We start from the raw sequence: 24,023 nt of genomic DNA, 5'->3' as shown, positions 1-24,023 counted from the left end.
CTGGCGTCAGATAGGGGGGGCCCCACCTCATGCATCCCTCCCTGGGGTCAGATGCCCCTTCCTAGGAGCAGATATCTGCCCCTAGGGAGGGTTGCATGAGATGGGGCCCTCCATTTGGGGTGGGAGGGGGGGTTAGTGCCACCCCCGTTGCAGTATAACATTCACTGCCAATTTAGGGTGGCCCTCAGCCCCCCCTAAAAAGCAGCCTATGATTTTGTATTATTTTCTTTGTTTACCCAACTTCGCTTGGCGCAGATGGGCTCATTAGTGTGCCAATCTGCCCCCAGGGTGCCCAAACCCTACTGCCTCATGCATTGGGGGGCCTGTCCCACCATTTCTGGGGGCCCTCTGCCCCCCACCCCAAATAGAGGAGGGTGTACCTCACGCAGCCGTTTGTAGGAGGCCCAGGGAGGCCTGCATTAGGTGCCCCTGCCACCCATTTGGGTGAGGGGGAGAGGTCCCGCATAAATGGTGGGACAGGCCCCCCAGTGGGTGGGACAGTAAGGTTTGGGCACCCCGGGGCCAGATTGGCACACCAATGTGCCCCTCTGCACCAAGGCAAGTTTCGTAAACAAAGAAAATAATGGAAAATGGTGGAACGCTTTTTAGGGGGGGCTGTGGGGCACCCCAAAGGGTCTGGGAAGTTTCTAATGGGATGGGGCATTGACACCCTCCCTCCCCCAGCCACAATGGAGTGGGTGCCATGTCATGCAGCCCTCCCTGGGACTAGATATCTGCTCCTACGAACGGACGCCTGAGCCCAGGGAAGAGTGCAGGACAGCCCCCCCCCATTATCTGCCCCTGGGGAAGGCTACATGAGATGGGCCGCCCCTCCAATTTGGCCATGTGTGGGTTCCCACGGGTGTCCTCTTTTGGAAAATGCGTGGGGTTCCCTGTTTTCCTTGCTGGCTTCGACACCCTAGGCCCAAATCTGTAGATTTCCCACATGAACAAAATGGGCAGTGGCGAAAGGCTTGGGGTTCCCAGTGGGTTACCCTTTTCGTTTTGCGCCACCGGTAGGTGCACCCACACATGTGAGGTACCTTTTCATCGGGACACGTGTGGGGACGCGGGAATGTAGGCCACTTGTTGTTGGCGGTGTGTTCCGGTGCTTGGCCAGAGCGAAATGTCTGAGAATTGTCTGCATTTCCAGCCAATATCAGGGACATTTTCCTGTGTCCACTCACCGAAACACGTCGCCAACAACAGATATCATACCTTCTCGCGTTCCCACAGGTGTCCCGATGAAAAAGGTACCTCACATGTGTGGGTGCACCTACCGGGGGGGCACAAAAGGAAAAGGGTAACCCGCTGGTAACCCCAAGCCTTTCGCCACAGCACAATTTGTTCATGTGGGCAACCTACAGATTTGGGCCTAGGGTGTCGAAGCCAGCAAGTTAAACAGGGAACCCCATGCATTTCCCAAAAGAGGACACCCGTGGGAATGCGCAGAGGTCTGACTTGCGCGAAGCGGCCCAGAATTTATTACCCAGAACCCCAGACAAAGTGAACATTGTGTTTTTTCCCCACCAAATATCACACTTTATCGGGGATTGTGGCTAATAAAAACTGGGGAAATTTGCGCAAGGCAGACCTTTGTGGATTACCACGGGTGTCCTCTTTTGGAAAATGCATGGGGTTCCCTGTTTTCCTTGCTGGCTTCGACACCCTAGGCCCAAATCTGTAGATTGCCCACATGAACAAAATGGGCAGTGGCGAAAGGCTTGGGGTTACCAGTGGGTTACCCTTTTCCTTTTGTGCCCCCGGTAGGTGCACCCACACATGTGAGGTACCGTTTTCATTGGGACATGTGTGGCGACGTGGGAAGGTAGGCCACATGTTGTTGGCGGTGTTTTTCGGTGGGTGGCCAGAGCGAAATGTCTGAGAATTGTCTGCATTTCCAGCCAATTTCAGAGACATTTCCCTGTGTCCACTCACTGAAACACGTCGCCAACAACAGATGTCATACCTTCTCGCATTACCACCGGTGTCCCGATGAAAAAGTTACCTCACATGTGTGGGTGCACCTACCGGGGGCGCAAAAGGAAAAGGGTAACCCGCTGGTAACCCCAAGCCTTTCGCCACAGCACAATTTGTTCATGTGAACAACCTACAGATTTGGGCATTGGGTGTCTATGCCAGCAAGGAAAACAGGTAACCCCATGCATTTCCCGAAAGAGGACACCCGTGGGGATGCGCAGAGGTCTGACTTGCGTGAAGCGGCCCAGAATTTATTACCCAGAACCCCAGACAAAGTGAACATTGTGTTTTTTCCCCACCAAATATCACACTTTGTCTGGGATTGTGGCTAATAAAAACTGGGGAAATTTGTGCAAGGCAGACCTCTGTGGATTCCCACCGGTGTCCTCTTTTGGGAAATGCATGGGGTTCCCTGTTTTTCTTGCTGGCTTCGACACCCTAGGCCCAAATCTGTAGGTTGCCCACATGAACAAAATGGGCAGTGGCGAAAGGCTTGGGGTTCCCAGTGGTTACCCTTTTCCTTTTGCGCCCCTGGTAAGGGCACCCATACATGTTAGGTACCGTTTTCATCGGGACATGTGTGGGGATGGGGGACGGTAGGCCATGTGTTGTTGGGGGCGTGTTTTGGTGGGTGAGCCGAGTGAAATGTGCGGAAAATGCGTTTTTTTTCCCCACATTTTGGACTTTGCGGGGGTGTCTGGGTAATAAATTCTGGGGAGATTTGCCCAAATCATACCTCTGAGGATTCCCACGGGTGTCCTCTTTTTGGAAATGCATGGGGTTCCCTGTTTTCCTTGGTGGCTTGGACACCCGAGGCCCATATCTGTATGTTGTGCCGGTCGGCAGAGCGTCTGAAATTCCGGTCTGAAAACAGATTTGGGGTTACTTGTGTTTTAGGCTTTCCTCTTGGCGGCCAGGTAGGTGCACCCACACATGTGAGGTACCGTTTTCATCGGGACACCTGTGGGAACGTGGGACGGTAGGCCATGTGTTGTGTTTGTGTGGTTTTCATAACGTTTTGACCCATTTGCTGGTGCCCTTTGTCACACAACCCTTGCATTTCCCAAATGTGACCTACATTTAGTCACTGCTTTAGGCACCATACTCTTTTGTAACCTGTACAAGTCACCTACCCTTGAAAAGGTCTGTCTGTGCTCTTTCAAAAAATGTATGCTTGCCGTTCCTCACCACATTGGTTTTCCCGATTTACACATGCTAAGTGCATCTGTTCAGGCTGTGAGTGTAAAACTCCTATGTACCATGGCTCAGTGTTTGGCTTGTGGTAATGATTGTTTTGTAAAACACTACAAAAATGTGTGCTTTCCTAACTGAAAGAGTCAGGGCAATGTAGCGGAGCATTGCTTTTCTCAAAAATCATAGAAGCCATTGCCGTACCAAGAGAACCATGTCCAACACATACCTATTTTCTGGTAATTTTCCCACTTTTCCCCCAATCTATGGCATTTTCCCCTACCTAGTGTTTGCCTGACCTACACAAATCACCCCTTCCTAAACTTGTAATTGTGTCTACTTTTCAGAAATATATGCCTTTCCGTCCTCCAATTCGGCTTTCCTACCCTTTTCTCCCATTCCGTCCATGCATGTCCAATTGGCAAAAATGGCCAAAATGGCCTACCTCTCACAAAACAGTTGATAACCACATCAAAATACTTTTTTGCCGTTTCCACTCAACCTGTTCTTGAAAGACAGAAAATTGGGGAATTTAGCACAGCAAACCATTTGTTCCTAGCTCTTACAAGGAAAAAACCACAGGCTTCTTTGTACATCATTTTATTGGCATTTTAAAAAAAAAAAAATCTTGCCCTTTTTGCTTATTTCCTCTCACCCCCCTACAGCAACCTAGGATTCCTGGGTGGCGTTACGACCGCCTACATGTGGGGAAAAAGGAGCCAAATTTGGCCGAGATATCTCATGTAACAAAAAAGTTACAAGCCATTGAATGGCCACATACCGAAATCACCAAAAAAGGCCCTGGCACTGGGGAGAAATACCCATGGCACTTGAAGGGATAATATATAGCCATTTTATTTCCTCCGCTGAGGTGTTTATGTGTTTATAGGTGTTTGATACAAATGTTTTCTTCCCAGTGTGTGCCATAATGTATGTTTCAAAAGGAGTTAGCTCCCTTGTTGCGGCTGTTTTTATTCTGGGCGTGTCTAACCAGTGGTATATTTGATCGTATTTATATCTGTACTTGGCGTTCAGATTTAGCAGAGCAGTGCAATCTTCAAATGATCTTATCTGTTGCCCCTGGAACATATCCCCGACCATTTTACATCCAGCCTCCTCCCATTTCTGAAATGCCATTTTCTCTAGTCCTGGCGGGAATTCCGGATTTTTGAATAGGGGCATGAAGGGGGGCTGCGTCGTTTGTTAGTGTACCTTTCTGTCTTGCCTTATCCCAGATTTCTAGCGTTGCTTTCATAATTTCGCTAGTTTGTGTATTGGGATGTTTGTATTTCCTCCCAACCCAAAGCAGATGTCTTGTGGGTGTAGTCGCCACTGCTCTATCTTGTGCTGCCCACAACTTCTGTGAGTTGTCCGGTATCCATTCTTTCAATACCCATAGTTGGGCCACCTTATAATATTTTTTGAATTGCGGAAGGGCGCATCCGCCGACCTTCCTTGAGGCGGTAAGAACCGCGTTCAATACCCTCAGGGATTCCCCTGCCATATGTATTCCGAAGCAGCTTTCGATAGAGATTTGAAGAAAGCTGGTGGGATTCTTATCGGTATCGGATTGGAATAGGTACATGAGTTTAGGTAGGATGGTCATCTTGATCGCCGTTATCCTCCCCCACCATGATATTGATAAGGGGTTCCATCTCACCAGATCCCGTTTGATTTGTTGTAGCAGTTGGGGCTAGATTTGGGAATAGAGGTCTTGTATTTTACCTGTCAAGTTGATCCCCAGGTATTTGACCCACTTTTTTGCTACCTTTAGGTGCAGATGGGTGGCTACTGATTGAATCTGCGCACTATGGCCCGCCAGTATCAAGATTTCTGATTTCTGTCTATTGATTTTCAGGCCTGACAGGGAGCCGAATTTTTCGATCTCCTGCATGAGGATCGGGAGAGATTTTTCTGGTTCCCCCAGAATCACCAACATATCATCTGTGTATGCTGCAATTTTATGGGTGTTTCCTGCCATATCTATGCCTTTTATTTCCTGTTTGTTCCTTATCTGCGCCAGTAGTGGTTCCAAAAAGATAGCGTATAGTAGGGGGTATAGGGGACACCCTTGTTTAGTCCCACTCTCAATTTGAATTTTATTGGAGAGGCCTCCGTTCACTGCTACTCTTATATTTGGAGAGTTATAGTTAGCTTTCACCATTTTTATGAAGGTTTCCCCTACCCCCATTTTCCTCAAAATATGAAAGAAGAGCTTCCACTCTACTCGATTGAATGCTTTTTCTGCGTCCAGAGCCAATATGATAGCTGGAGTGTGTGTTATTCCTATTTTTTCCACTAGATGGATGACCCTCCTGATGTTGTCGTGAGTTTGTCTTTCTGGGACGAACCCGTATTGATCCTGGTGGATCAATATCTGGAGAACCTACGTAAACCTGGTGGCTAAAATTTTGGTATATAACTTAGCATTTTGGTTTATCAACGCTATCGGGCGATATGAAATAGGAAGCTGCGGATCCTTCCCCTGTTTATGAATTACCAGCATCTTTGCCTCATTCATCGAATTGGGTGATGTTAGTTTTGTCTTTAAAGGAGTTAAATAGCTCTGTTAGGACTGGGGTCAATATGTCTCTGTACGTCTTATAGAATTCTGCGGTATATCTGTCCGGACCCGGGGCCTAGTTTCTGGAGAGATCTCTAATTGCTTTACTAACTTGTTCCTGAGTAATATCTTTATCTAGTATTTGCCTTTCTATTTTTGATAACACCAGAATGTTTAGCCCCTTTAAGTAGGACTTTTGTTGATCCTCGTCTGGTTGATCCGTTGAGTAAAGGCGCCGATTGAATTGCTCAAATATGCTCCCGATCTCTGCCGATTGTGTCTTCCTACCCCCTTTGTCATCCATCAATGCCATTACTGACCTATCCTGTTTTTTCCCCATAAATTGCATGGCCAGTAGTTTATCAGCTCTATTTGCCTTTATATAGTACCAGTGTTTCAGCCGGATCAAATGTCTCTCCTCTTTTTTTGTGCGAAGAGAGTCAGCTGGCCTTGGACGTGTCCCAGGGCTTTTAGTAATTTCGATGTGGGCTTCTGCATTATTTCAGCTTGGATTTTGCTAATGTTTGCCTCTAACTCTTTTTCCCATTGGTGGTTTTGTTTCTCCCTTTGGGCCTTTAATTCGATTAAGTGTCCCCTCGTGACCATCTATAGCGCTTCCCATTGGGATACTTTCGATATTTCTGGGAGGTTATTATCTGATAAATATTCAGTAATGTGTTCTCGGAGGGTGTTTCCTAACACTGGATCCCACATTATTTTCTCTGGGAGTCTCCATTTCCACAACCCTGGGACATTTGGAGTCAGCATTATCTCGACCCACAGGGGGGAATGATCGGAGAGTGAGATGGAGCCAATCTCTGCCTTCCGTGTTTTTCCCAGAATAACTTTCAAGGCCCAGAGGTAATCCATCCTTGACATGGTGTTATGGACATGTGAGAAGTATGTGAAGCCATGTTGTTTAGTATTCAAATGCCTCCAGATATCTTCCAACCTTAGGTTGGACATTTTCTGTTTTTGGGCATTCGATGGGGTCCCCTGCCCCTGCTGTCTGGGACTCGATCTGCCGAGAGTGGGGTCCCAAGCGATGTTCCAGTCTACCTCCCCTGTGGCAAAACATTCTAATTTATCCAGGGTGCCTTTGAGGAATCCCTCCTGTCCCATGTTGGGGGCATATAGTGCCACCAACGTAAGGTGATATCCTTCTATTTTCGTGCGCACAAATAAATATCTCCCCTGTTTATCCACCTCTGTGTGAAGATCTGTATGTTTAGGGAATCTTGGATGGCGATCAGAACCCCCGCTTTTTTGTCTGGTGCGCTAGCCTTTATAATCTGATTATACCCTTTCAGCCGAACCTTCTTTTTGTCCTGCCCTGTAACGTGTGTTTCCTGGAGCATTATTATATCGTATTTCCCTTGTTTTAGGAATTGCTCCACCTTCTTCCTTTTTACTGGGGAGTTTAAACCGTGGATGTTGTATGTCATTATTTTAGTCCCCATCGAGTTGCGGGCATGTATATCTCTGAGTGTGTGCCCTGATGTGCTTCCATATACCTATGATCCTTCCTGGTCGCCCCCCCAACTGTGCAACCCCAAACTTGCCTGTTTCCCCCACCCCCACCCTAAACTGCCCTGAGGTGAGCTCGGGTTCCTATGACCGCTCAGGCGTTGCACCGTCTGCGCCATGCCCATCTTTACTCAGGGATAACTTGTAGGGTGTTCTAAAACCCTTTGGATTCCAATAAGTGTCTCAAGTGTCCTCCTCCCCCCTCCTCCGCACCTGTAGTTGTGGAAGCGTCACTCTCCCAGTGTTTGTGGAATGACAAGGATGGAGATTCTGTCGGACTCAAGGTCTCTCTGCTGGTATCGTATTTTGCCTTCTCGGAAATCTTCTTACTTCTTTGTCAGTGGGCCCTTCACTTTTCTATCATTGCTCTTCCATTCCCATTCTAATCTTTTCCGGGTAGGTCTGTCTCTCCTCCTTCCTTGACTGACTTCTTGGTCCTGTATGCCCTGTATTTGCCTCCCTTCTTCGCATGTCGTTACCCTTGTTTGTTTCCCTACCCACGTGAACAGTAACCCGAATGGGAATGTCCATTTATATCTAATTTGTTTTGACATGAGATCTCTTACAACCAGACCCATTTCCCAGCGTTTCTGTAATGTGGACTGCGCCAGGTTTTGATATAACTGAATATCCTCTCCATTCATTCGGATATGATCCATTGTCCGGGCCCTCCGTAGTATCTGTTCTTTTTGGGGGTATGAGTTGCGTGCCACTAGGCCATCTCGTGGTCTTGATCCCGGACTTGAGATTTCTGTTCTTAGTTCTTGTACTGCTGCTCTCATATCGCTTTTCATTGTCTCAAATTGGGTCTGCATTGTAGCCATGAACTGGGCCTGAAATTCCCTGAACCACGTTTCATATCTTTTCTCGATGCCATTTCGATATCCAATGTTTCCGTGCCCGCCTTTGCGGCTTGTCCTTCTTGGGTTTTCTTTCTTGTGGATGTTGTTGGAGTAGGTAATTCCGTGCCCCAAAGTTTCGGCAGGCACTGGTCCTGCTTCTTCTGGGTTGTCTGCTGGTTGTATTGCGCTGGTCTCCCCCTTGTTTTTGACATAGGTGCTGTTGGCCGTCTGTTTACTTCTGACACCGTATCACTGCCTCCCCCCCGGGGTCTGCTCTGACCGTATATTCACCCGCCGTGTTATAGTGGTATGTACCACTTTTCCCGGATCTCACTGTGACCTTTGCTTCAGTGTGAGCTTGGGGGGGGGGGGGTTATCCGGTTGTTGTATCTCAATGTTTATTGGGCTTCCCGGTTGTCTCTTCTCACCTCTGCTGTGTGAAGAATATTTGGCCTATGAGTCGCGCTGTGAGGCGGATTGCTGCACGCTCTTGGGCGTGATGGTTGCAGTTTTTAGTTGTATGTCCTTGTTAGAGGTATTATGTGGGGCGTTTGTGCTGACCATCTGTCTCTTGTGTGTTGTAGTCGGGAGCTTCGCCTCACCGTAGGCGTTCCTTTACCGCATCTCGTGTCCGTTCCTGAGCTGTGAGCTTCCAAATTACTGTAGTCCCCATGAGGGAGGGTGTTCTAGGCTCTATATCGTGCTCCCAGCATCTCCCTGTGGCCTGGGGGTGTCACGGAGTTCCTCCCTTCTCACCTGAGACCGATCCTTGCTGGACTCCGTGGGCAGTGTCTTCTTGCGGACAGACCTGGACTTGAATAAGGCTGAGTGAGTCTCTTCCGACTCCAGCGTGCTTTTAAGATTCCGGGATGCAGCAATCCGGGGATCCGGGAAATGAAGAAGATGTGCTGATGGCGCACGAGTCCAGGAAGCAAGAGGAAAATTGAAAGGGGCAAGGAATGGAAGTAGAAAAGCTAGGAACCAGGAAAGCAATACTGCGAACTACGGAGCACACGTCTGATCGCTACTTGGCAATAGCATTGAGACGCGCAGAGCTGCGGGGGTGCGGTCTATCAGTAGAATACGTTATGTCTAACATATAGACCGCGGAAGGCGTGTCACGCTGGATGGCCATGTTGGGAGTGTCAGGGAATGCAAGGCCTGTTGCGATAAGGACCAGGAAGACCAAAAGGGGCGCGTCCTGTGGGTCATGACAGCATGCCTCCTCCGAAAACCTGTTCCTCCAGGTTTGCCTGGGTGTATGAGGTGGTATCTTCTGAGCAGTCGAGGGGTATTCAGATTAGAAAGTGGTTCCCAAGTTCTTTCACTGGGGGTATATCCTTTCCATTCAACCAGATATTGAAGCTGACCCCGTTTATACCTGGAGTCGCATATCCGGGACACTTCATATTCCAGTTGATTGTCCACCACCACAGGAGTGGGTCTGCAGGATTTCCGGGAGGATTGAATGTAAGGTTTTAATAAGGAGGTGAGAAAAACTGAGTGAATCTTTTTCCAGGATTCTGGTAACTTGAGCCGGTATGAGACTAGGTTTATAATTTCCTTGATGGAAAACGGACTATAATCCCGGGGAGCCAATTTGTTTGGCCGTAGATGTCGGGGTAGTAATTTCGAGGACAACCAGACTTGATCTCCAACTGAATAAGAAGGCCTGGGTCTTCTTTTGGAATCCGCATATCTCTTGGTCTGTGTTCTGGCCTTCTCTAAGTGCTCTTTGGTCTCCTTATGTATGTTGATGAGTGTTTCAATCCAGGAGTCGACAGTAGGTACCGGTGTGGGTTGTGGAAGAACAGAGGGCAGAACTGATGGATGGAATCCTTGGCTGCAATAAAAGGGACTGGTCTTAACTGCTGAATGATCGGAATTGTTATAGGCGAATTCAGCCACGGGTATCAGGAACGACCAGTCATCTTGAACCTTAGTAGCAAAACATTGAAGATATTGTTCCAGAGTCTGATTAGCACGTTCTGTAGTCCTGTTGGTTTGAGGGTGATAACCTGATGAAAGAGCGGGTTGGATTCCTAATATTTGACAGAGGTGTTTCCAGAATTGAGAGACGTATTGAGGTCCTCAATCGGAAATTATCTTGGAAGGAAGTCCATGAAGGCGGAATATGTGCTCCAGGAAGATTCAAGCCAGTTCAGATGAGGATGGTATCTTATTGAGGGGTGTGAAATGAGCCATATGAGTGAGCAAGTCAATGGTGACCATGATGGTGGTATACCCTCTGGAAGGCGGTAATTCCACAATGAAGTCTGTAGTGATAAATTCCCATGGCCTTGTTGGCAGTGCAGGTTGTAGCAGAAGACCCGCCGGCCTCTTGTTTTCTTGTTTATTCTGACTACAGATTGCACAGGCTCGGATGTATAGTTGTACGTCAGTCTTCATTTTAGGCCACCAAAATTGTCTTTGTATGAGGTGGAGGGTGTTGGTGATGCCACGATGTCCGGAGTGAAGGGTATCATGACAGAGGTTTATTATTCTTTGTTGTAATTTTTGTATAGGAATGAGCAGTGCGTTGTCCTTAAACAAATATCCTTCCTTGACTCTCAGGTTCCATTGATTCTTTCTTGAAATATTCTTCCAGAGTTCAGAGGATTGGGTTTGTACTCGGATTTCTTCCAGGAGGTTGACTGCTTGGGCTACAAAAATCATGTGGGGAAACATCTTGGGATAGGCCTTATCTTCGGTAGTTTCGTAGTCAGGCCGTCGAGATAAGGCATCAGCAATCAAGTTTTGTGATCCAGGAACATGAGTGATGTGGAACTGGTACTGGGCAAAGAAGAAGGCCCAACGAGCCTGACGACCGTTCCAACACTCTAATGACTGTAGAATTTGAAGATTTCGGTGGTCTGTGCGGACCTGGACTGGATATCTTGCTCCCAGGAGTAGATGTCGCCACTTAGTGAAGGCTTGGCGGATGGCTAAAAGTTCTTTTTCCAGGACAGAGTAGTGTGTCTCACTGGGAGTCAGGGTTCGTGAAAGGTAAGCAATGGGGTGTTCTAGTTTATCCTCAAATTCTTGCTTCAACACCGCTCCAATGGCGTAGTTAGAGGCATCCGTTTCCACAAGGAATGGTCGATCAATGTCGGGTTGGGCCAGAATGGGAGCTTGAGTAAATCTTGTCTTCAAGAGTTGGAATGCCTTATCTTGCGGAATAGACCAGACAAAGGGGGCATCTTTCTTCAAGAGAGCAACAATCGGTTGAACAATCTCAGAGAAGGTGGGTATAAACTTCCGGTAGAAATTGGCAAGCCCCAGGAAGGATTGAACTTGTTTCACGGACGTGGGAGCAGGCCAGGATAATATAGCCTTTACCTTTGAAGGGTCCATGCCAATTCCCTCTGGAGTAAGGATAAATCCTAGGTAATGAACAGAAGTAACGTGAAACAGACATTTCTCGGGTTTGGCCAAGAGAGTCGTTGTAGTACTGCCTTTACGTGCTCTTCATGCTTTAGAAGGTCCTTGGAGTAGATCAAAATGTCATCCAGGTAGACGATGATGAAGAGGAATAGCATGTCAGAGAACACCCTGTCCATAAAACGTTGAAAGACTGCTGGGGCATTAGCTAATCCAAAGGGCATGACCAGATATTCGAAGTGACCAAAGGGTGTTCTGAATGCTGTTTTCCATTTGTCTCCTTCCCGGATACGAATCAAATGATAGGCACCCCGGAGGTCCAGTTTCGTGAAAATCACAGCGCCTCTTACCGCTTCCAGGATATCCGAGATTAAGGGTAAAGGGTACCGGTCTTTGAGGGTGCATTGATTTAATCCACGATAATCGAGGCAGGATCTGAGTTCCTTAGTGTCCTTCTTAGGAACAAAGAACAATGAAGCTCCGGCTGGAGATTTTGAAGGTCTTATGGTGCCATTCTCAAGGTTGGTATCCAAGTATTCTCGGAGGGCCCTTTTCTCAGGTTCAGGAAGGATGAACATCCTGCCAAAAGGAATCACTGCTGAGGGATCCGTGTCCATGGCGCAGTCTTTAGGCCCTTGAGGGGGTAAGACCTGGACTATGGCAGTTGAGAACACATCAACAAATCCCTGATAGGCCTTAGGAACCTGCACGATATTGGAAACCATGAGAGGTGCTTGATGGTCTATTGGTGGTTCTTTGGAGGGGGTCAAGGAGGGATCCAGGATTAGACAGTGAGACATGCAAAACTCTGAGCCGAGGAATAGTGATCCTGCTGTCCAATTGATATACGGATTGTGTTTCTGTAACCAGGGCATGCCCAGTACCATGGGGTAATGAGCTGACTTAATAATGTCGAATCGAATCCGCTCTTGGTGGTGGACAAATCCCTGATAGGCCTTAGGAACCTGCACGATATTGGAAACCATGAGAGGTGCTTGATGGTCTATTGGTGGTTCTTTGGAGGGGGTCAAGGAGGGATCCAGGATTAGACAGTGAGACATGCAAAACTCTGAGCCGAGGAATAGTGATCCTGCTGTCCAATTGATATACGGATTGTGTTTCTGTAACCAGGGCATGCCCAGTACCATGGGGTAATGAGCTGACTTAATAATGTCGAATCGAATCCGCTCTTGGTGGTGGTTAATTGAAAGCTGGATCTCTTTGGTCTGCAGGCTTATGGGCCCCAAAGAGAGGGGCCTTCCATCGATCGCTTCCACCGGCTGCATGATGCTTCGTGTTTCGTATGGGATGTGGTGACTAAAAACCCAATCTTGATCAATGAATATTCCCATACCCCGCAGTCCACCAAGGCCAAAACAGGATAGGTCTTATTCCCGGAGGTTGATAGGAAGGCCTGTAGTATCACTAGATTGTTTTCTCCAGGAGAGTTCAAGGATGGAATTGATGTGGAGCAAACATCTCTCTCCCGAAGCCCTGCTCCATCTAGGATCGGGAGTTGGCGTTTCCCGAACGCCGAGGAGGGGCGAGAGGGCATTCTCTAACCAAGTGTTTGTCTGAGGCACAATACATGCTCAACCCCGTATTAATCCTTCTCATCCTTTCTTGCAGGGATATGGATCCACGGAAGGCTCCTATCTGCATGGGTTCTGGTTCGGTGACTGATCCAGGGTTTGTGTCAGATTTGGAGGTACTCTCAAAGGACACCTTCGGAGGGTTTCCCTTAGATTTTTTCTTCTCTGCCTTCCTTTCCTGGATGCGAAAGTCTATTTGCATGGCAAGATCCATAAGAGCCTGGAATGAGTTCGGTCGGGCCACTCTGGCTAACTCATCTTTAATCTCCTCATTTAGTCCTCTCCTGAAAAGGGTAAAACTTGCCTCCGGAGACCAATCAGCTTCCTTGACCAATTGCTTGAAGCGGGTTACATACGTGAGCACATCCTGGGATCCCTGCTGAAAGTCTAAGAGGCGTTCCTGGGCACTAAAGACCTGCTCAGGGCGATCAAACATGGTCTTTAGGTCCCGTATGAAACCATCGTAGTCATCTAGGAGAGCGTCGCCGGAGTTAACTAGGGGTGTAGCCCAGGTTAAAGCATTTCCGGAAAGGTGAGAGATTATGAACCCCACCTTAGCCCTGGGAGTGGAAAAGTAATAGGGCTTAAATGTAAAGTGAACCAAACATGAGTCCAGGAATCCACAAAGGGTTTTTGCCGACCCATCGTATTTGTCAACAATGCCGCCCAGTAACACACTTTCTTTTGCTTGAGAGCAGCGTTTTCCGCCTTTAAATTCTGCACCTCGATGGTTAATTCTTGCATTCCTCGCATCAGATCCTGGATGGCCACTTCCATGTCGACTTCGAGTGTGGTCGGTAGGCGTCTCAAACTGTCACGGAGTTCCCCCCTTCTCACCTGACACCGATCCTTGCTGGACTCCGTGGGCGGTGTCTTCTTGCGGACAGACCTGGACTTGAATAAGGCTGAGTGAGTCTCTTCCAACTCCAGCGTGCGTTTAAGATTCCGGGATGCAGCAATCCGGGGATCCGGGAAACGAAGAAGATGTGCTGATGGCGCACGAGTCCAGGAAGCAAGAGGAAAAGGGAAAGGGGCAAGGAATGGAAGTAGAAAAGCTAGGAACCAGGAAAGCAATACGGCGAACTACGGAGCACACGTCTGATCGCTACTTGGCAATAGCATTGAGACGCGCAGAGCCGCAGGGGTGCGGTCTATTAGTAGAATATGTTACGTCCAAAGTATAGACCGCGGAAGGCGTGTCACGCTGGACGGCCATGTTGGGAGTGTCAGGGAAAGCAAGGCCCGTTGCGATAAGGACCAGGAAGACCAAAAGGAGCGTGTCCTGTGGGTCATGACAGCGGGAGGGTTTCTTGTGGGGGGCCCCCGCTTACTCTCTTTTTAACCCATTACTTTCACTGTGTTGAGAGGAGGGGGGGTCTCTTTCCTCCGTGGGTCTCCTAATTCAGGTCTTTGGGCGTTAACCCTCCCCTCGCGGGTGCCGCTGTATTACGCGGCATTGCTTCTCACTTTCAGTGGTCCCCCTAGGCCGGCGTACCTTATGGGGCTGTGGGTTTTCCTCTGAGTGCCTCACTGACCCGTTTCCTTATGCGGGTATCTTCTGATGCGCTGTCTGTTCTCTGCCTTCCCGGGAGAGGGTCGCTGGACCGCTCTCCCTCGCCTCGGGTTTCCGGGATCGGACAGCCTGTGCTTTTACACCGAAGGGTGTCCCGTGTCTGACGGAGCCGTGGTCGCGGAGTCTGTCAGTCACTGCTGCTCTGCCGGGGCACTTTCCTGTCTGCAGGCCCTATTCTCCGTGTTCTTAAGGGACGCTCCGGAGCTCCCGTCGGCCCGCGCTCATTGCCCAGTGTCTGAGGGCTCCTCCTCCCAGATCGCTCTATCGCTCTCAGACGGGCGCGGTATCCTCGATCTATGAGTTCATATCCAGGACCTTATATTCTCCGACCTGCTGCTTTCATGCTGAGCGATTCTTCCGCTTTATTTTAAATCTTTATTATTGCGGCCTGGAGGGGGGATGGAGCGACGCCCAGACACGTCCTCTCCCCATCGCCGCCATCTTGGAAACCGTGTATTTATATATTGATGGTCTTCCTCAACATCTCTTTTAACTCGAAATAGACTCCTAGTCATATTGTAAAACAGGCTGTCTGTACTTTTAGTCAGGACAATAATAGATGTTTCATTGCTGTCCTCCATCTCAGTGCTACCTTTTGCCACATTTCGTAATGCCATAGTAATAAGGAGAAAAACACAAATCATAATACCAGCTGATATCACCATCAATATTATATGAAAACATATTGAGTTTCTAGATGGCCATGAATCTTTAAAACGTTGAAGCCTCTCAATTTTGTATTCACTTTAATATGCATATGTGTTCTCTCCTTTTTAATCATTTCCATATAAAAAACTGGAGTATTATTCCAATTATCACTCTGCAAACAATACAATTATTCTGTGGGTCTTCCAAAAATATAATATGTATTGCTCTTCGCATTAAGGCTGGACAAGTCTGCGATTTGTAGGAAAAAAGAACAGAAATTAATGTTTAGACTAGTGTAAAAATGAGTATCATGAACGATGGTCGATACTCATCTTTTTTCTTCAAGGTCTGGACTCTTCTCTGTGTCTCTTATGGTCTTTCCAAAAAAAGTATTCCAAAATGACTGCAAGTCCAATTTGAGAACCAATGATCTTCAGTTCATTGAAAAATGTTAAACCCTAATCTATAGTGCTTGTGTGCCCTCTTTCTCCTTGTTCTCATTCCTAGCCATCTGGCTAGGCTGCATATGTGGAACTACTTCTCTTGCTTCACTTGGATCGATCAGCACACGAACAGCTAGTTCTCTTGCTTCTCTTGGGATGCCTTCAGGAGGAGCCAATGTTTCACCTTTGCAAGGTTTGATGTAGTGTGGACGTAATCCCGCTCTTTTCGGTCCTTCCATTTTTCTACATTGAGGCTTACTTCCACTACCTCAAAGGGTCCCTCAAAGTGAGGCATACTCCAGGTGCATATACATTTGCTCACTAGCACCTGGTTGCCTGGATACAACCCCAGAGGTTTCAGCAAATCTTCTGTTTCAAAAGATTATCTTTGTCACATCTATTTGACCGCTCCCTTCTGTTCTTGATCTGTTGCGACATGAAAGAAACATTTGTAATCATTGTTGTTAAATAATCGTGCATCTTGTCACCTAATCTCACTACACTATGGGCATCAGTTCTTACCCTAGTTGGAGGAGTCAATGAGGTTCTCATACAGTGTCCAGTCACCAACTCATGAGGAGTTAGATGGTGATCTGAACCAGGCTGATTTCTTATGGCACGTAAGGCAAGGGGCATGCAATGTAGTCATCCCTTTTTCAGAGTCCTCTTCAGCTTGGCGACATCCACAGTCTGTTTAATCCCTCACAGAAACTATTCACCTGTGGGTGATAAGCAGAGGAAAATGTGTGTTTTATACCTAACGAGAGTACTATCTGGTCGAAAAGTTAATCTAGAAAATGCAGTCCAATGTCAGACAGCAAAACTTCGCACACCCCCCACCTGGGCTGCACCTCGCGCACCAGGAACTTGGCAGCGAACAATGCATCAGGATGTGTGCATGGACCTGCCTCTATCCATCTAGAAAAAGGACACTCTACGACAAGCATATATCTGTAGCCGTTGCATATTTGTAACATATCTACATAAACTATATGCAGATACTGAAATGGGCCATTGGGCCTAGGGATTGCTCCTCTCACTGTTCGCAAAGTGTGCCGTGCAGTAAAATTCTGACACAATATGCAATTTACAATGAACTGTACCACATGCTCTAGGAGATTAGGTGTGAACCACTCTTCTGCAAGTAATGCATGTGTGCTGGGTAGTGAAGCTGCTCTAGCGCTACTCTCAATGCTAGAGCCATAACTGGATTTCCAGTGCTATCCTGCCTCCAAATTGCTGCAGTGGGGGTTAAAGAACACCCCCGCTTTCTCCATAAATCCTGTTCTTCTTGTGGAGCGCGACCTTTTATTTCAATTAACTGGACAATGGACAGCACTTTAAAGCCCTCCTTTGCCAACATACATCATCCTGTCATTGGTTTAACATCTTCTTTCTCTGCAATAGATTTGGATGAATAAAAGGCCACTTTTCTACAGGAAATTGAATCTGCTTGTTTACAATGTGCTGAGCATTTTACGACTGCTATGGTTAATGGGAGACTGAATGCTTCTATACGCCTATCCAAGAAGGCTGCATGTTGCACTGGAGTGCCGACTGCATGGTGGAAGTCCCTCCTTTTCGAATGTGACAACCCTGCATGCACGGTTGATGTCACATAGGCGCAGTCAGAGTACACCATCACTTCCTCATCCCCAAAGCTCTGTAGCGCTTCGATGAGCACCACTAATTCTGCAGCCTGTGCTGAATAATTCAAAGACAACCTCATACTTGTTGCAACCTCAAATTCACCTTCTCTATTCAATTTCAATACTACTGATCCTGTATGCCTTTACCCAGTTGCTTGGTCAATTTTCGAAGAACCATCAATAAAAACAATGTCCCCCCTATCAATGGCATTCTCTCTAACTTGGGGGATTTCATTATAATTCTCAATATACCTTGTGCAATCATGTACATAGTCATCCTCTCCTGCTGGGTCTACTATAAATGTTGCTGGATTCACTGTCTTATATCTTTTTTTTTATGTTTTTTCCACATAACATACATAGAAAATCAAAAACACACCCGACAGTGTCAATTACAAGCTACTCAGCATACATTTGCGTATTTATACTTCTGTCATCCGCCTCCCCTCACCCCTTAACTCGAGCCTACTTCGTTGTCCTTAAACTCGTCATTCCTCCAAGGGGGCCTCTCCATCAGTGCCCCCAGAGGTGTTGTGTTTGCTTGAGCTGACTTGGGTGGACCACGACAGTGTAGCCACCAGTTGTCTCCATGCTATCAATGATCCCACCTCGTCTTCCTCCCCCATATTGGCCGCCTCATACCATACTACCGTTTCCACTTCAACCCACTTCAGGAGATCCTGCCACCACACTTCTATCCTGGGTCTACGGCACGTTTTCCAACCCATGGCTATTCTGCGTTTAGCTAATATGTATGCTAAATCCTTGAGTTTGCACACGTTTTAGATTACGTGGTCTGGTGAATCCACCTAGCATGCATGCCCACACGTATTCCACCTCTAGCTTGATCCCTTTCTCCGTTAGGCGGAGATTAACTTTACCACAGAATTTCCCCACCTCCGGGCATGCCCAAAACATGTGTATCATCGTTGCGTTCACCTCTCCACATTTAGGGCATGTTTGTGTCACTGTGTGCTTGAATCGGGCGATCTTTTGGGGGTTCATGTACGCCCTATGGGTTACATACAACTGGATATGTTGTAGTCTTGCGTTCCTAGACACCTTTTTATGGTATCTCTGTGCTCTTTCCCATTGTCCATCCTGCATAGGTTCCCCAGCGGCTTCCTCCCATTCCTGTGTTAGTTGAGACACTGCCTTCCCCACTCTAGATATTACCAGTTCGTAGATCCGGGATACCTCATGCCCCCCTTCTGAGATGTCGTATGTCATTTCTATGGCCGTATCTGGTTGTTCTTCCAGTGCTATTTTGTACCATGACTCTCTCACCCGCTTTACCACTCTGGTGAAAGTGATATATTACCCCGGGTGTAGCACAGTCTCTTCAACTAGCATTCAGAATTCCAGTATCTTCCCATATCGCCATATATCTCCCAGTGTTGCTATGCCTACCGGCTCCCAATGCTTGCGAATCTTCTTTCTTAGTTGCTCATCCACTCCCTGCAGCGACACCAGTGGCGCTTGTGGGGAGCATGGGATCGGGTTATCCATATCCCGGCATGCCTTGCGCCACATCTTCCAACCCAATTCTAGCAGCTTTGATCGCCCTCTTAGCTCTGCGTTGGGTAGCGATATCAGTTCTTTCAGGAAAAAGGGGGTGCATACGTCCCTCAGCAGTCGGGACTCTGCCGTCGTCTCTTCCGTAAGCCTCTTGGCTACGTATTGCAGCTGTCCGGCCAGATGATATATTTCAAAGTTAGGCAAATTTATGCCCCCTCTATCATATGTGTTTTCTAATTTCTATAAGGCAATCCTATTTCTAGTGTTGTGCCAGATAAAGCCTCTAGATAGGCTTTGAAGTTTAACGAAAAAGCGTCTGGGCAACATATGTGGGATATTTACGAAAAAGTGTAAGAGCCTGGGCAATACTACCATCTTCAACAGTGCCACTCTTCCTACCATGGCTAGGGGGAGTTTCATCAAGAACCTCATACTGTTTTTAATGTTCTCTACTGCTTTCTCCATGTTCTGTTTATGTTCATCTTCTATCGCGTGATATATGTAGATACCAAGGTAGCTAAATGTTTTGGTCTCCCAGGGTATCTGCAAAACTGGTAAGTTTTCTTGTGAGTCCACTGTATATTCCTAGAGGAAATATCCTCGATTTTTCTGGGTTCGACCGCTATACCGGAGAGTATTGCGTATCGTTCCATCACTTCTCAAATGTGTTGCAGGTTTTCCTCCGGATATCTCGGGTACAGCAGCATGTCATCTGCGTATAGTGATATCAGGTGTGCCCCCCTTGCCCCCATGGTGTAGACCCCTATCCCCTCGTATTGCTGTTTTAGGTAGATCGCTAGGGGTTCCAGTGCTAAGATGTACAGCATCAGAGACCATGGCTGCCTTGTCCGGTTCCTCTGCTGAGTCGCCATTTATCTGAGATAATCGCTCCCGTTTTAACTCTGGCTAGTGGAGAGCTATACAACAGTTTCACCCACCACAGGTAACGGGGCCCCATCCCGTATTCCTTTAACAACTCCATCAACCAACCCCATTTTACATAGTCAAAGGCTTTCACTGCGTCCAACGAGACTATTGCTATTTCACTTGCATCACCTTTTGCCTGTTCTATGACACGGTGGAGTCTTCTGTAGTTATCGGATATACTTCTATTCAGGACGTATCCAGTCTGATCAGGGTGTATGAGTTTTCTTATTACCAGTTTAAGCCTGTTTGCCAGCACCGCAGTGAGGATTTTACTGTCTTGGTTTAGCATAGATAGTGGTCTATGCGACCCACAGTCCGTGCTTGGCTTATTGGGTTTGAGAAGCGGGATGATTATCGCCTCCCTTAGGGATACCGGCAATCTCCCCATCTCGAAAGCCTCATTTAGCATTGCCAGTAACTGGGGGAGCACCTCCGCCCTGTATGCTTTGTAAAACTCACTGGGGAGCCCGTCTGCCCCCGGGGCTTTACTAGTGGGTAATTGTTTGACTACTGTTTCTAGTTCCTCTAATGTTTTTGGGGCATCTAGGTTCTGTCTCTCTTCCGCACTTAGCTTAGGCAGTCCATTATCCTCTAATGTCTCCCTTATCTCTTGTGCTCCTGTTTCTTCAGCGTCTTCGTACAGGTGTTGATCAAATTTAAGAAATCCCCCATTTACGCCCTATTGGGTGTCCCATATTTGGCCATTTTCTTCTCTTATCTCTCTTATCGCTGATCTGGGCATTTCGTTCTTATAGAGCCAAGCCAACTGCCTCCCCGGTTTATCCCCCATTGCATGCTGTCTTTCTATATATTTCTTATAGTTTAAATTGCATAGTCTCTCCCCGTGCCCGACACATTCTTGTTGTAACTGGCTCATAGTTTTGGCGTCCTCCTGTGAGGTGTCCCCCTTACACATGATTGCTTCTAGTTCCCTTTCTGCCTCATGTAACAAACGTGTTATGCCCCCTTGGAGCCCTTTGGATTTGGATATAGCCGCTCCCCTCACCACCACCACCTTAAACACCTCCCATAGAGTGCCCTCCGATACTACACTGCCAGTGTTATTTTCGAAATATTCTATTTCCTCTCCAAGATCCTCCCGGAACGCTGTGTCCTTCATTGCTTCCGCTCTGAGCCTCCACGTTGGGATCTTGGCTCTGGGGGGTTGGTATTGCCATGTCAGGACTAAAGGTGAGTGGTCCGATAATACCCTGCTTTATATTCCGCCCTTACCATCTCTCTGGTGAGTTCCAGATTGACTAACATATAATCTAGTTGTGTATACAACTTTTGCAGAGCTGCATAGTGCAAGTAGTGCCTGTCATTTGGATGTTGCTACCTCCATATGTCCTCCATCTGGAAGTCACTCATCAGGGTCTTTAGAGTTCTAGCTGCGGGAGTGGGCCTGTCTAATTTTGTGTCTGATCTTTCCACTTTGGGGTCCAGCGTGCAGTTAAAACCCCACCCCCCATATAACCGCGCCTCCCAGGTGTGGGCTGATTTTGCTATACAGGGTCTTGAAATAGGCCACTGTGTCCTGATTTGGGGCGTAAGTGTTAATAATGCACAACTATCTGTTCTCCAGCATACCCCTTATCACCACCATCCTCCCGTCCGGCTCCACTGTAGCCTGTAACAACTGAAAGGGTACATGTGGCGCGAACCAGGTGATTACCCCCCTGGCATATGCCGAATACGTTGCTCCAATGGTGGTCCCCCTCCATTTCTTTTTTATCACCTCCTGTTTCTCTTTTGTGAGGTGTGTTTCCTGCAGTAAGGCTATATCTATTTTTTGCCTCCTCGGGTACATCATGATCTTGTTCCTCTTCAGGTAGCTGTTAAGTCCTCTGATGTTCCAGGTTGCTATTTTAAGGTCTCCCATCTTCATCCATATCCCAGCCCGCCTCTGTCCTCCCTTGTCCCCTGCCCAATGTGCAGGTGTGCGTAGAAGTAAGCTTGTTCCCTAAAAAATTTCACTGCAAACTCCCCAACTCTTCCCCCACCCCCCCGCCATCCCCCTCCCCAACTGATGCCCAGCTCCATCCCAGGATCTCAGGCTATCCCGCATTTAGTCCTACCCTGGCTACGCCGGTACTAGGAACACAGCAGGGGGTTGCCACACTACTGGCAAACACTCTATCCTATCTAATGGGGTGCGGGTTGGGCTCTCGGTTTCTCCCGCATTTGTACTATTTTATATATATTTCTTGCCCATGTCCTTGGCTCCTTTTGCCGTCGTTTATTATGGTTCTATATTCTAGTCCCACTGGCATTGTTTATACAGCACCTCAATCCTTGTGCTCGCTGATTCGCTTGTCTTTTACGCCATCCCGCTGGTCATCCGTCCCCGGCGGGCCATTCTGCGCATCAAGCCATTCCATTGCCTCTTCCGGGGTCTCAAAGAACAAGGCTCTGTTCTTGTGGAATACTTTCAGTTTCGCCGGGTACATCAGCATATATTTGTAGTTTGCTTTTCTTTACTGTTCCATAGTTCAGTCGCCATCTCTGCACCTGGAGTGTATAGTCTGTATATGTTGTTATTGACGCGGATGACCTCTGTATCGTGCCCCCTTAACGGAAGTATTCCAGGATTTTCTCCCTGTCTCGATAGCTCAATATCTTGGCGATTATCAGCCTCGAGGGGGGCTCCAGGCGCGGGTTTCCTAGTCAGTGCCCGATGTGCTCTCTCTACTGCAAATCCTTGAGTGAGTATCCCTCCATCGATTTCCTGCAGCAGCATGGTCTCAACATAGTCAGTGGGATTTGACCCCTCCGCGCCTTCCGGGAGCCCGACAATTCGTATGTTATTTCTTCGGGCCCGCCCTTCAGCCTCCTCGGCCCTGTGTTCCAGGTTGCTCACTTGTTGGCGCAATGTATGGATCTCTGATGCGTTAGCCGCACAAGCGGTCGAATTTGATTGGACTTCTTCTCCAGTTCGTCTGTGCGTTCCGCTATAGTTCTCACATCCTGTCTCATTAGATTAACGTCCACTTGTACTGCATCGATTTTCAATTCAAGAGACATTTTGAGATTGGCCATTGCTTCTTCCAGTTTGACCTCCCATGAGGCCTTAAGATCTGCTATCACATCCAAGATCTGCCGGTCACTGCACTCTGGTCCCGCGTCTATTTGCTGTTTCCTCTCTTTGCTTCTAGCCCCTTCTGCTGTTTGCAGAGTTTTCGTATAATTCTCCATAGTGGGTTGCTTCCCTTTCGACTTAGGCAGTTTGGATGCCATCGCCATATCTCCAGGTGTCTTTACTTCGAATGGTCGGGATCTGTGGGCCTTTTATGCTTCTGTGCGCCGTTTAGTTCAACATCTTATGTTGTACCCAGTTGCCCCAGTGAAGCGTACTGCAGTATTCAATTATCACAAGCCCATCAATAGTCTTGAGGCTCCGTCACTTATGTCCCTTCCTGTATTGTAGCTGCTTTAGGGGGCTCGTGTTCTATTCTGGTATTTGACACCCTTTTCTGGGGTGCCTCTCTGTGTGCGTCAATTGCTGCCCCCTTTTCCTCGCTGGGTGTGGGTTCATGCGGCTTTTGCTTTTATCTGCTTCGATTTCTGGGGTCCCTCGAGGGTTAGCCTGTGGTACTTCTCTCAATCCCAGTGTGAGGCCTCCCTCTGTATTTTCCAGGAAAGCCCTAGCTGAGTCCCAGACGCTAACCGCGCTGTTTTGGGCTGGTGTCTGTGTGTTTTGTGGCTTGCTCTTCTGCTGGTTCGGGGTCTCACCTCCTGTGGCGGTATGCCTCACGTGGCGTCTTGATCCACTAGAGGCTCTGTTGCATCGCCAAATTTAGTTATATAGTGATCCGTGGGCCCTCTGCTTGTGGCCTTTGTCCACATTGTTGGTTATCCGCAGTGCCCCTGTGCCTCTGTGCGCAGCTCCATTGATCTCCTGCAGGCAGCTACCCCCTGCGCACCCCCAGTTTTCTGACCTCACTGGGGGTCTCCAGTGGCTCACCTCCTCAGGGTGCAATGGCCCCCCACTGCCCTGGATGTGGTCTAAAGGTCTCCAGCTACGGCCTTTGGTTGTGTCCCAGGGCCTGCCCGCGTTCCCTTCTTGGGGAGCACAGTATGTTGAAATGGGAACAGTTGCTATGGCACACTGCCCCCGCGGTCAGTTCATTTATTTTGGCCCGGAGTGATGTGGGCAGAACAGGGTGTCCTTTCCCACCTGGCTATACAC

This window comes from Ambystoma mexicanum, chromosome 6q, assembly GCF_040938575.1.
Source record: "Ambystoma mexicanum isolate Mex_15411 chromosome 6q, UKY_AmexF1_1, whole genome shotgun sequence".
NCBI classification, from domain to species: domain Eukaryota; kingdom Metazoa; phylum Chordata; class Amphibia; order Caudata; family Ambystomatidae; genus Ambystoma; species Ambystoma mexicanum.
Note: the sequence above shows the minus strand (reverse complement) of the source record.